The following is a 13,533-nucleotide window of genomic DNA, read 5'->3' on the forward strand; positions in this document are numbered from 1 at the left end:
AACCAATCCCCGACTGACTACAAAACTCCAACTCCCAAATTACGTCATTCTCAGTAACTGAGTATTCCATTCACAAAAAAATTGCCAGTCATTTAGGCACATCCGATAGGTTTATTTGCATTTAGGTCACTGAACGGCTGGGGTGGGGGTGGACAGCAGGAAGGGACATATAAAAAGATTAATGAAATGTAAGGGAGATAGCCCCAAGCCATTAATAATACTTAGACCTCCCCGTTGTCTTTGATCCCTCCAAGATCTCCCGTATCTTTTTGATGAATAAACTCAAAGGACAGGTTATTTACTTATTAGAGGCGACATCTACTGCAAAAAGTGCTGCATTGCAGAAAAAGAACTTCGGTTGGCAACGTCCTTTCTCAACTTTGCATCCAGCAATGGCCACAGCAGTGCGAGGCCAACAGTAGAGAATCCCTCTTTGAACCTTAATTACAAAGTTGGCTTCGGAGCCAGAAAGAGGCATTGTCTCCTCCCGCACCGGGGGGGGGTGGGGTTGTATATTAAATTCACACGCCTTGGTATGTTCATACTTTACTATGCTGTGTAACCTAATCTTTCTCATAAGTACTCGGAAATGGGACTAACTGAATTCAGTGCCAGGTAAGTATGCTTCGGTTCCCACCATCATGGCATCGAAAGGAGCGGGGAAGGTCTGTTCAGAAGAGCGTGACCATCGAGACCTCCTTCCGATGTTTCGGATCAGAACTCCCACCAGTCCCAGACAAAATGAATGAGAATGGGAAGTCATGTCTGAGAGCCCTGGGCTGGGAAAGGCTGGCTTGGGATGAGAATTGCTAATGGAGTCGGCTGAGCCCTGGCTGCCTCCTCCTCCAGTTCCGGATTCTACCCATCCTTTTTGCAAAGGCAGCCAGCTTGAGGGCAACTCCTCGGAAATAAGAAAGGCCTCGGTGAGGACTGGTTTCCGAGTAAGGCCCCTTAGGCTCGGGCTGCCCGTTCACATTTTGTTGCGAAGGCTCATTTGCTAACACCGGTTTCGGAAGCAGGTGCAAAAGGCTGGATCGTCCCGAGAACTTCCGCACTTGGACCTAGAGGTGGTCCCTTGCAAAGCATGTGGGTAAGTGGGAGCGGCTTATTCCAACTCGGTGGAATCGTCCGCTCCTCCTCTAACCCCTTGCCGCAGAGAAAGCAGCGCCTTCTCCTATTCAGCTGATGCCCGGTCTTCGTGTGCCAAGGCACCCAAGCACCCAGCGCAGAAAATCGGGGACCATTTGATTCATAGCCCCGTTCAGCCGATTCCTTTGTAGGGGCTGGGATCAAGTCACCAACACCCAAGTGCACCTCCAAGGGCATCCCCCTCGGCACCTGTCACACCGGGAAACTCGTGAAGGCAATGCACGACAAAGTAATGAGCAATTAACGACTTCTTCCCTGCCAGTAGGCATTTGCCTGAGACGCGGCTACAACCAAATGGCGAGAGGAGGAACAAGGATGTGAAAAACAAAAGCAGCCTCCCCAGTTAGGTGCCTTCAAGATATATTGGACTTAACCGCCCCCACCCTCCCAAAAATTCCCAATCCATGTGGCCAAGGGGAATCACGGGACGTAATCCAACACTTCTGGAGAATGCCGGGTTGGGGAAGGCTAGTGTAACCCCTCAAGAACAGCCCCGACGTTTCTTGCAAAGTCTTCACCCCTGCTCGATCGAAATCCCCAAAGTGAGGATTCCCTGGGATCGATTCCTTTCTAGCAAAGTTGATTTTGGATCCATCCTTGCTTCGGGAGGGAAGCTATCCAGCATGCCCTGCTTTTTGAAAGTCTTGCCTTCTTCTTGTAGAATAAGAAAAGGAGAGACCCATCTTCAGCCTAGCGAACGGGCTAGCCTGAGCCCGTCGTCTGGTGGTGGAAGGCAAAGCGGAGGGAGAAGTTACTTTCATCCTAGCTGGGGAAATGACATAAGAAAAATCCTGGTGATCCCGCAGGAGATTGATTGGGGCCTCCCCGTCCCGCCTGTCTGAAGCGCCCGGGATTGGGAGCGCGGACGGTCACGGCTGCGTGTCTGGGATCTAGTGTAATTCACCCCTCGGTGCCAAGCGCCACGGCCGGATCAATTGTCTTAATGGGGAATTGCTTTGGCAAGGGCAGGGCAGGGCTGGGCTGGGCTGGGCTGCGAGCAGAGTTCGCTCGCTCTTCCTCTGGCTCTCTCTTGGAGTCTCTGCTCCAGGAGTCCTGGGCAGGTTCTCGCCTGCCCACCGGCCTACTTCCGCCCCCTCCTAGCCTGCCCGACCCCCACCCCCACCCCCTCCTGTTCCTGGGTTGAAGTGGTCACGTTCCGCCCGGCAGGTCTCCAGCTGCTTCGCTAAGCCCCTGGCATTTAGAGCGCAAAGAGCAATATCCGCAGAGGAGATGGAAAAGCCTCTCGTGGAGCGCGACAAGAGGCCAATCCATCACTCTTTAAAGGGCTCTTAGTCATTGTCTAGGAGCTGCGGAGTCGTGTCTGGCGCTCGGACACCTGCTCCCTCCAGGATGTTTGGATTTGCTCTCTGCCGTAGACATAACAGGGCACCCTCGGGCTCCCCCCCCCCCCAAAGAGAGGGAGAGTAGTGAAAGGTGGAAAAACTGTGAAGGTGTGTACTTCCCCGAGGGGGTGTTGACTTGGGAAACCGCTCCTTTTCCCGGGAGCAGGGCTTTGTGCTTACGAGCGCGCCCTGCTCCCTTCCCCGTCTGCCCTAACCCAAGGAACGCTGGCTTTTCCCTCTCGAACGAAGCTGTGTTCGAGTGCTTCCCTCCTTCGCCAGGAAGACGAAAATTCGGCCGTTCTCCTCGAAGGAGAGGACAGTTGGGGGGCTGGGACAAGGCTAAAGGTTACTCGGGTAGCTCGAGCTCGTGTTTTTTACAGCCGCCGTGGCAAGAGTGGGCCACAAATTCTCCGCCAGTTTCTAATGCCGTAAGTCCGGCTTCCCCATTAGCCTGGGGCGCCACTGGATAATGGCGAGGAGCGGGAAGGTGGTGGGGTGGTGGCGGCGGCTCAGCAGGTTGTTTGCTTCTACTAATGCGGGAAGCCTCTGGGTGGGTCTCTTCCGCCCAGGAGAATCCCCGCGAGCTTAAGTGAAAACCGCTCCTCCGCTGCCTTTACCAAGCGGGTCTCTTTGTCGGGAGAGGGGATGGACTGAGGTCCTAGAGGCTGCCAAGTGCGGTCACTCCCTCCGCCACAGTAGAAAGCGGGGAAAACTCCGCTAGCGAGAGCCTTCCTCCGAAGCGGGGCGGATTGGCCGGCCCCGGCAGCGGAAGGCTGAAGATTTGGAGGATCTTCTGGGCAGCGGAGGTGGCGGGAGACGCAGGGGATGCCTCTAGCAGGCACTCCGCGGCCGCTTCCCGGGGGCAGGCGGACTGGGTGGGCAGGCTCCCACGAGTGGTGAACCCGCTGCCCTGCTTCTTTTCCCCTGACTGAGAGCGGAGGCGACGTTGTTTTATTCCGCCAGCTCGAAGGCATTCCTCTGACGGGGTTCTGGACCTGCCCTTCTCTGGAACGGCCAGAGCCTCCGCTGAGCCGGCGAGGGAAGGGAAGTAATCAGCTAAGTGGTTTCGCGCCGCGAGAGGAATGGCGAGGCGTTTAGCCGGTCCCCAGTTCTCTGGCAGCCTGCCTCCTTCAGCAGACGGAACCTAATTTGGAATAAGCGGGCACTGCGCCTTAGGTTCCGATTCCAAACCCGTATTTAGTCTGGAGAAATCCCATTCGATGCAATCGGAATTCCCTGGCATTTCTGGCTTGCCGGTCGCGACTGTCTTTAACTGCAAGCGCCAGTGCACTAATCCAAGAGTAAACTGCACTGGATTCTAGGCTAGCTGGTTCTAAGATCGCACTGCCAAGTCCGAGGCATACTCTCTCAAAGAGTCCAATGGAGTTGGGCGCCTTCAATAAATCTGAAATAATAATAATCCCCATTAAACCACGTTACCTCTGAATAAACGCGCGTAGGACTGAGTGTATCTGTACAACAAAGGCTTTAAATGGTTAAATTAAAATCACCGCATTTGGAGACGACACATATTCACAAAAATCCGTTTGTCACGGGACCAGGGAAAGCACTGGGGAACTTACTGGTGGAGCTGGGCCAAGTACCGCCGCTCTCAGCCCAATCTCCCTCCCAACTGCTTCCCTGGAAGCCACCCTGAGCAGTTGAAAGAAAGGTGGAATATGCATCCAACAAGCAAACAAGGGCTCGTGGTGGCTCTGAGAGGGCCAGTAAAGCAGAAGCTGCGATTTCCCCTGGACAGTGTCACGTCGGGCAACGTGGTTGGGCTTCTAAAATCTGTACCACAAAGGGGAATGCAGCAGGTTAAGATTTTTCATGGATGAACTAATGAGTTTCTTGAAGTTGCAAAAGCCCACCAGAGGGAAAAGAGAGCAAGAGGGAGAGTTGCCTAGTTGAAGTTGTCTATAGATAGATAGATTGTGTGTGTGTGTGTGTGTGTGTGTGACTTGCCAATTTTTTGTGGCACATTCTCTCAGATGAATTTCTTGGAACTCAGGATAGCACTTCAGTCATAGTAGAATTTCAGGAACTTTTAAACCATCTCTCATACTCCTCTCCTAAACTGATAAACCATCAAGTTTTAGCGTCACCGAAACTTAGATCAAAACTCATCGCAGTGTACAGAATGATCCAGCGATCGCTGTAGTAAAATATCAGTAATGAAATAGCTTTTGCATTGCCACAGCGCTTGCTCAGTGATACTATCAATACCCAGAGTGGAAGTGCTTATCTGGTCAGATGGCAGCTGTCCAAGGATCCCTCAGAACTTCAGATTTTGATTGTCCGGGCTTCTGGGCATCAGATGGATTTACTCAATGCAATTTTGCTTTCTTCATGTCACAGAAAGTATCTAGCAGCACAATCTAATACATATCTAATATATTTACGCACCAGCATGGAAGTGGTATTTCCACAGCTAACATCCCCATTCAGCCTACAACTGAGCCACTGAATTGAGAATTGACCAACTTTTAATAAAATGATCAGACTATAATCTCATGGGGGATTTTTAAAAACCAAACCCCATTCAGATCAATTGATTTACTCCCAAGTAAGTGTGTGATCCCAACCAAAATCTCTTAAATGTGCATAAAATAGACCTTATCAAGCATAATTAATAAAGTTTATCTGAGGGTGGGACAATTGGGTTTTTGTGGAAGTTAAATAAACTCCTGGAAAGAGTTTATAGCTCTTCATAATTAATCATTAAAGGAAAGCCAGGAAGGGGAGAGAGAGCCCAGCAGGTTTTATAATAACCAGCCAGCCTGATGCTGAAAGGAACTGTGGAGCATTCTGTAAATCAACGTGCACTTGTGTCAAGCTAAGGAATGCTGCAAGGTCCCTGCAATGAAACGCAAGAGGTTGTTTCAGCCCCTGTGATAAGATGAAAGAGCATCATCTAGTCATTTTAACAGAAATGAGACCTTCTGTCAGTTTTGAAAGTTTCTTACTGTATTCCTCTGGACAGTTTAAGAACATTTGCCAAGATGGCTGGGACAAATGTAAATATTCTTTCATTTAAATTTTTCCTTCCAAGTCTGGATGTCAGGTACCTCTGGTCTCTTGCAACTCAATTGGTCCGTCCTGCAAATGTCTATTCAGAAGTACATTTCACAGAGGTCCCAGGTCCAGGACCCTCAGGTTGGTGTAGGACAGCAGTCTAAGCCTACAATGGAGAAAGATCATTTAACCAAGTAGAACTTACTACTGAGTAAACAAATTGTGCTGGTCTTTGACCATAATAAAGATTTGTTTGTTTGAGTAAGCAAATAGAATTGCCTTACCCCAAAGTAAGCAAAAGCAAGTTCTCAGTTTCCCTATCTTGTCCACTCTCATAATAGGTCTCCAGCTAATCAGTTTTATGATGAGTCCTGTTGGTATAGCAAACAATTATCTCTTTAGATGTACAACAACCAGACAAAGGAAATACTGTATGCAAAATGGTCCCAATTCTATGAATCAATGAAAACTCTGAGAATATTAAGAAGTAGGTATCTGCAGAATCATTTCCATATGGCTTCTGCTTCACAGAGGCAGTCCTATCAGTGTCCGCTATAGTATGTGTAGATGCACATGACGTGCAAATGTGCATGGCCCTGTCACCTTTGAATCCCAATGTACATTAGGAGTGTGTGAAATGGGTATGCCCTATGTCAGGGCTTCAAATAAAATCATCAAGGGGGAGGGCAATCTGCCTTGATTTGCCATCTTATGCCAAGAAAAATGAAGCAGGATAGCTGCTAAAAATGCTGCTCTTCATTGAGATTCTTCAAAGACACAGTTCACTCAAACTTCGTATGTGTAAAGCATCCCTTTGAAGTTTTCACAACCCTAATTTATGCACATATGCATATATCTGCATCTATTGCTATCTATCTTCTATCTATCTATCTATCTATCTATCTATCTATCATCTCAAAAGTAAGCAACATTTTTAGGATGGAAACATATTGTTGCCCCCCCACACACACAATTTGTTGGGAAGCAACACAACATTGGTGCATCTAATTTCTACTTTCATATCTACTTTTACATCTGCCCATTTATACATACACACACACACATGTATATATGCATACATGCATACACATTTATATGCTTAACATCCCTTTCTCACAAGGGAAACTGACTTTTCCAGTGGGGGAGAAGTTTAAAACTATTTTCCCATTCTGGGAAATCACAGTGGGCCAGCTTGCAACCTTGGGCAAACATTATATGCATGACATTGTCTGAAAGAATATGTATGTGTAAACAGAATCCATATGAAGGCAATATCTTCACTAGGTCATTAGCTGCTTTGCTTAAATGATCTAAGCATGGCAGCTTAACATGGTGTAGTCCAGATGTGATCGGACTGCAGCTTGCAGGATTCTCAGGCAGGCAGCTAAGTGGGAAATGTGGGATTTGGAATCGCAAACATCTGTAGTTGCTAGTTTGGATAGAGATATCTCAAAAAATGTAACCTTGGCTTGTGGATATGAAACACTCAGACAGGAAATGAACACTCATTACCAATTTTTTGCTTTTGGATTTAATCTGTTCAGTAGGAGTTCCTCATCAGTGTTGCAGATGGTGTATGAAATTTCTGAAATATTTAATCAAAATAGTGTAGCACATTATGGAACAGTGACTTTCAAAGCTATGAAAAGGCTTTTCTGAAAAAACGATGGCTGTCCTGCAGTATCTGTTACATTTTATTATTCACTAAATTGACATCTTGTGTTTTCACCAGGAGCAGTGCTCAAGGTAGCTATAAAAAACAATCATTATTAAAACTTTAATTAAAACTTGTAAGATAAAAAAACAGAAATAAATGATAGCACCCATAAAATTATGCCTCACTTCAGCAACAATCAGCTTAAATGCAAAAAAGAAAAAACCTGTTTGAATAAACATGTATATACTTTTCTTATTTTTATTTAGTTATTTATTAGATTTGTATGCCACCTGACTCCCAATGACTCTTGCAGAATGTCACCATGTTGGACCATTGGAATAAATCCATAAATAATAAAAGCTTAATATTTTTTATTAAGACCAACTAAAAAGTAGTGAGCAAGCATTCACATTCCTCAAAATTTTCATTAGTGTGGGGGGGAATTATAGGGTCATAATTATTCATTATGAAGCAGTACTAGTAAATGAAGCAAGCATGCAATGAGTCATTTTAGAGCATCATTTTCCTTCCTTTTTTGTTTCACATGAAAAGGAGCATTTTCGGTCTATCCCAATTATGAAATTTAGCTGAGGAATTCAAATGAGCAATATTTACTGAAATATATTTCCCCTTTTTCTTCAACTTCGATGCAGCTTTAATTTCTCTCTCCCTCCCCACCCCACATACAGCATAGAGAATTTGGAAGCTTAAATCAGTAAAATATGAAAATTAGGCTATTAACTAAAAATCATGATGTTGATTTTAAACATTCTAGAATTTCTAAACTGTTTAGGTTCTGGACTACCTGTCTCATTATGAATCTACGTATACAATTATTTAGTCCTGCAGAAAAAAAAAACCCTTTTGAACATACTTCTATAGATTAATGTCCACTTAATGACATGAATGATAAATGCATTCTGAGAGGCAAGGAGAGCTATCAAGGCATAGCCTACCATGGGAGACATCTTGATGAAATTACTAATTCGATGGAATATTTCTGCAATGTTTTCTGAGATTGAGGAAAATATTGCAGAAATATTCCATCAAATTAGTAATTGCCACTGCTAGTGTTTCAAGAATTGCCTTGTACCAGGACCATGTCAGACAATTAATATTATCATCATCTATTTTATAATCATTTTCTCAGAAGCAAATCAAAAGAAGAATCAAGGTTTTTTTAAAAATTGAAAACAGAAATATTATGTCATGGATCATGGCTGTCATGTTCCAAAACTTCCTCAGAACCCAGGGAAAAAAATTCTGGCCCTGCCTACTTTGCAGCATTGCTAAAACCACCAGCCTACTTCTCACCCCCATATTAAGTGCACCTCAGGCCATCAAAGGTTACCCATGCCTGAACTCCATAGGAGAATCTTGAAAGAAGAATGGCAAATACACCTGGACTATTCTAGTTACTGCTTTAATCATGGTCAAAGGACTAGTCTATATACTGGAAATTGTTCAACTCATAAGTATCTTAGAATAACAAATAGACAACAACATGTAAATAGTTAATGCTCTTGGGGAAAAAAGTTGTCCCTGAATATCTAAAAAACACAACTGAATAGCCTAGCTTTCCATCCAAAGTCTGTTTCAACAGCTTTTCAAAGCAGAAAGGAAATAAAAAGGAAGAATGAGTAAAGGAAAATATTCTATCAAGATTTTCACAATGGAAGTTCCATAATTCTTGCAGTAATAGCTAGCAATTATTTTTTTTAATAAAGGTAAGAGTGAGTATTTCAGATCATATCAGCATGCATTAATATTTTAAATAAAATCAATTTGGAATGCCATTTGCTGAAGTTTCTCATTTTTCAATTAAAAATTAGCATGGTTATTTAATTCACACTTAGCAAAGAATTTTCTATCTTTACCCACAGAATAGATAAAACATATTATATGTGTACATTTCATAACATGTTTTTAAGGCTGAACTGAAATTAAGTGCAGCACTTGAAAACTGTAGCCTGTTCCAAGGCTGTGTAATTAATATCCTGCCAAAGAAAAGTTTTGGGGAGAAGTTGGGGAAAGATTCAAAGATGCATGGTGGAATTTAAAATGGTTTCTTGAAGAGGGGGCATATTGTGCTGTTTGGAAACATATATTCCTATGGCCTCAATTATTTATATCCACTTACAAATCTCACAAAAGAAAATGTAATAACAGGTTTGTTGTTTATTCGTTTAGTAGCTTCTGACTCTTCGTGACTTCATGGACCGGCCCACGCCAGAGCTTCCTGTCGGTCGTCAACACCCCCAGCTCCCCAGGGACAAGTCCATCACCTCTAGAATATCATCCATCCACCTTGTCCTTGGTTGGCCCCTCTTCCTTTTGCCCTCCACTCTTCCTAGCATCAACATCTTCTCCAGGCTGTCCCGTCTTCTCATTATGTGGCCAAAGTATTTGAGTTTTGCCTTTAATATCGTTCCCTCAAGTGAGCAGTCTGGCTTTATTTCCTGGAGGATGGACTGGTTGGATCTTCTGGCAGTCCAAGGCACTCTCAGAATTTTCCTCCAACACCACAGTTCAAAAGCATTGATCTTCCTTCTCCAAGCTTCCTTATGGTCCAGCTCTCGCAGCCATATGTTACTACAGGGAACACATATGCGGACCTTTGTTGTCAGTGTGATGTCTCTGCTCTTAACTATTTTATCGAGATTGGTCATTGCTCTTCTCCCAAGGATTAAGTGTCTTCTGATTTCCTGACTGCAGTCAGCATCTGCAGTAATCTTCGCACCTAGAAATACGAAGTCTTTCACTGCTTCTACATTTTCTCGCTCTATTTGCCAGTTATCAATCAAGCTGGTTGCCATAATCTTGGTTTTTTTGAGGTTTAGCTGCAAGCCAGCTTTTGCACTTTTCTCACCTTCATCATAAGGCTCCTCAGTTCCTCTTCGCTTTCATCCATCAAAGTGGTATCATCTGCATATCCGAGATTCTTAATGTTTCTTCCAGAGATTTTAACTCCAGCCTTGGATTCCTCAAGCCCAGCATGTCGCATGATGTGTTCTGCGTACAAGTTGAATAGGTAGGGTGAGAGTATACAGCCCTGCCGTACTCCTTTCCCAATCTTCATCCAGTCCGTTGTTCTGTGGTCTGTTCTTACCGTTGCTACTTGGTCATTATACAGATTCTTCAGGAGGCAGACAAGATGACTTGGTATCCCCATACCGCTAAGAACTCGCCACAATTTGTTATGGTCCACACAGTCAAACGCTTTAAAATAGTCAATAAAACAGAAATAGATGTTTTTCTGAAACTCCCTGCCTTTTTCCATTATCCAGCGGATATTGGCAATTTGGTCCCTAGTTCCTCTGCCTTTTCTAAACCCAGCTTGTACATCTGGCAATTCTCGCTCCATGAACTGCTGAAGTCTACCTTGCAGGATCTTGAGCATTACCTTACTGGCATGTGAAATGAGTGCCACTGTTCGATAGTTTGAACATTCTTTAGTGTTTCCCTTTGTTGGTATGGGGATATAAGTTGATTTTTTCCAGTCTGATGGCCATTCTTGTGTTTTCCAAATTTGCTGGCATATAGCATGCATTACCTTGACAGCATCATCTTGCAAGATTTTGAACAGTTCAGCTGGGATGCCGTCGTCTCCTGCTGCCTTGTTATTAGCAATACTTCTTAAGGCCCATTCAACCTCACTCTTCAGGATGTCTGGCTCTAGCTCACTGACCACACCGTCAAAGCTATCCCCGATATTGTTATCCTTCCTATATAGGGCTTCCGCATATTCTTGCCATCTCTTCTTGATCTCTTCTTCTTCTGTTAGGTCCTTGCCATCTTTGTTTTTGATCATGCCCATTTTTGCCTGGAATTTACCTCCAATGTTTCTAATTTTCTGGAAGAGGTCTCTTGTCCTTCCTATTCTATTGTCTTCTTCCACTTCCACGCATTGCTTGTTTAAAAATAATTCCTTATCTCTTCTGGCTAACCTCTGGAATTTTGCATTTAATTGGCCATATCTCCCCCTATCACTGTTGCCTTTTGCTTTCCTTCTTTCTTGGCCTACTTCTAGTGTCTCAGCAGACAGCCATTTTGCCTTTTTGGTTTCCTCTTTCTTTGGGATGTATTTTGTTGCCGCCTCCTGAACAATGTTGCGAACGTCTGTCCAGAGTTCTTCCGGGACCCTATCTACTAAGTCCAGTCCCTTAAATCGATTCTTCACCTCCACTGCATATTCCTTAGGAATATTAGTGAGCTCATATCTAGCTGATCTGTGGGTCTTCCCTAATCTCTTTAGTCTGATCCTAAATTGTGCAAGAAGTTCGTGATCTGAACTACAGTCAGCTCCTGGTCTTGTTTTTACCGACTGTATAGATGTCCGCCACCTTTGTCTGCAAAGGATGTAGTCAATCTGATTTCGGTGTTGTCCATCTGGTGAAGTCCATGTATAAAGCCGTCTCTTAGGTTGTTGGAATACAAGGCAAATAATTCATGTCAAATAATTATAATATTGATTGCAAATTATTCCCAAAAATAGTAATAGGGACTTTGCCAAAGAACCCCAATTCTCTCATCAAAATAACCTCCCCAGTACAATAATTTGACATGCCACTTTTAATACATCAACCAAATCTCAGAAGTTTCAGAAAAAAAGAAACCCAAATATTTAAAGAATAACTGAATGTAGGATACAGTATGGTTATAAATTCCATTAAATGATGTAGTAGAAAAATGTTTTCAGCTATCATTACAATGCACCTCTTGGAAAGCACACTTTCAATCTTAACAACATGGTGTCACCACAATTGCATGTTACTTACCTTGAACATTGGGATAAAGAGCCATGAACAAGACTGCCCATCTTAGAACATTCGTTGTAGTTTCTGTTCCAGCAATTATGAGTTCTCCAACAGAAAAAATTAAGTTTTCCATTGAAAATACAGATTCAGGATCATTTTTATTTCTATCCATTTCATCTAAATATGCATCTACAAAATGCCAAGGTGAGTGAGTTTTCCTATTCTGTGAGAAACGCTGAATAAGGTGGAGTAAAAAAGTATAGACTTCAGCAGCATTTTTAAAAAGTTGTTGATGTTTTCCAAAGGGCAGGTTACCAATCCATGGGAATGCATTGTATAAAAATACAGAAGCACTAGCAGCCAATTCAATATTTTCACTGAATATTTCTATCATATGCTGGAATTCAGTGTCTTCATATGTAAATCGTTCCCCAAAAATAATTAAGTTAGTAATGTTTGAAACTGCGTTTGTTATCAAGCACTTCAGGTCAAAAGGTTGTTGGAAGAGAGTGCTTGTTATGCAGAGTGAGTTGTCTTGGCAAAATTCTATCAGCCTATGTCCTGCTTCATTTTGTTCTCCCAGGCCATACTTACCTGTAATTCCAGGTGTCATTTGACTGCCCACCTTAGCATTCCAGTCTCCTGTGATGAAAATAACATCTCTTTTAGGCGTGTTGTCTAGTAGGTGCTGTAGATCCTTATAGAACTGCTCTACTTCAGCTTCTTCAGCATCTGGGGTTGGGGTGTATATTTGGATCACTGTGATGTTAGATGGCTTGCCCTGAATTCGAATTGAGATCATTCTATTGTTTTTTGGATTGTATCCAAGCACTGCTTTAGCCACTTTACTATTAATTATGAAGGCTACTCCATTTCTTCCGTGGTCCTCTTGTCCACAGTAGTAGATCTGGTGGTCATTTGATGTGAAGTGGCCCATTCCAGTCCATTTCAGTTCACTGACGCCCAAAATGTCTATCTTTAATCTTGACATCTCACCAATAACCACATCCAATTTGCCCTGGCTCATAGATCTTACATTCCAGGTTCCAATGGTGTGTTGATCCTTAGAACGTCGGATTCGCTGTTCACCACCAGCACCATCGGCCGCTAGCCGTCCTTTCGGCTTTGAGCTAGTTGCGTCATCACGTCTGGGGCTAGTTGAACTCATCCTCTGTTCCTCCCCAGTAACATTTTGACCATCTTCCGACCTGGGGGTCTCATCTTCCGATGGCATACCGACATATCTCTGGTTGTACTGATCCATTTAGTTTTCACGGCAAGAATACTGGGGTGGGTTGCCATTACCTTCCCCAGGGATCGCATTTAGTCTGACCTGTCATGACCTTCCCCTCTTGGGTGGCCCTTTACGGTTTAGCTGATGGCATCATTGAGGTGCTCAAGCTTCAGCACTACGACAAGGTAACGATCCTTTGCTGAAGAATAACAGGTAGGACAATTAAATTAGACAGGAAATAAGCTGATCCCACTATTAACTGCCTTGTGTACTAAGCTCTATCTTCGAATTTTCTTCGGTTCACTTATGAAAGAGACGTCAAAAGCCTCAAGGAGTGAAGTTGTCAGGAACTCTCTAGATTTCAAAACGAGTGTC

The sequence above is a fragment of the Candoia aspera genome, chromosome 1, assembly GCF_035149785.1.
Source record: "Candoia aspera isolate rCanAsp1 chromosome 1, rCanAsp1.hap2, whole genome shotgun sequence".
Lineage (NCBI taxonomy): Eukaryota > Metazoa > Chordata > Lepidosauria > Squamata > Boidae > Candoia > Candoia aspera.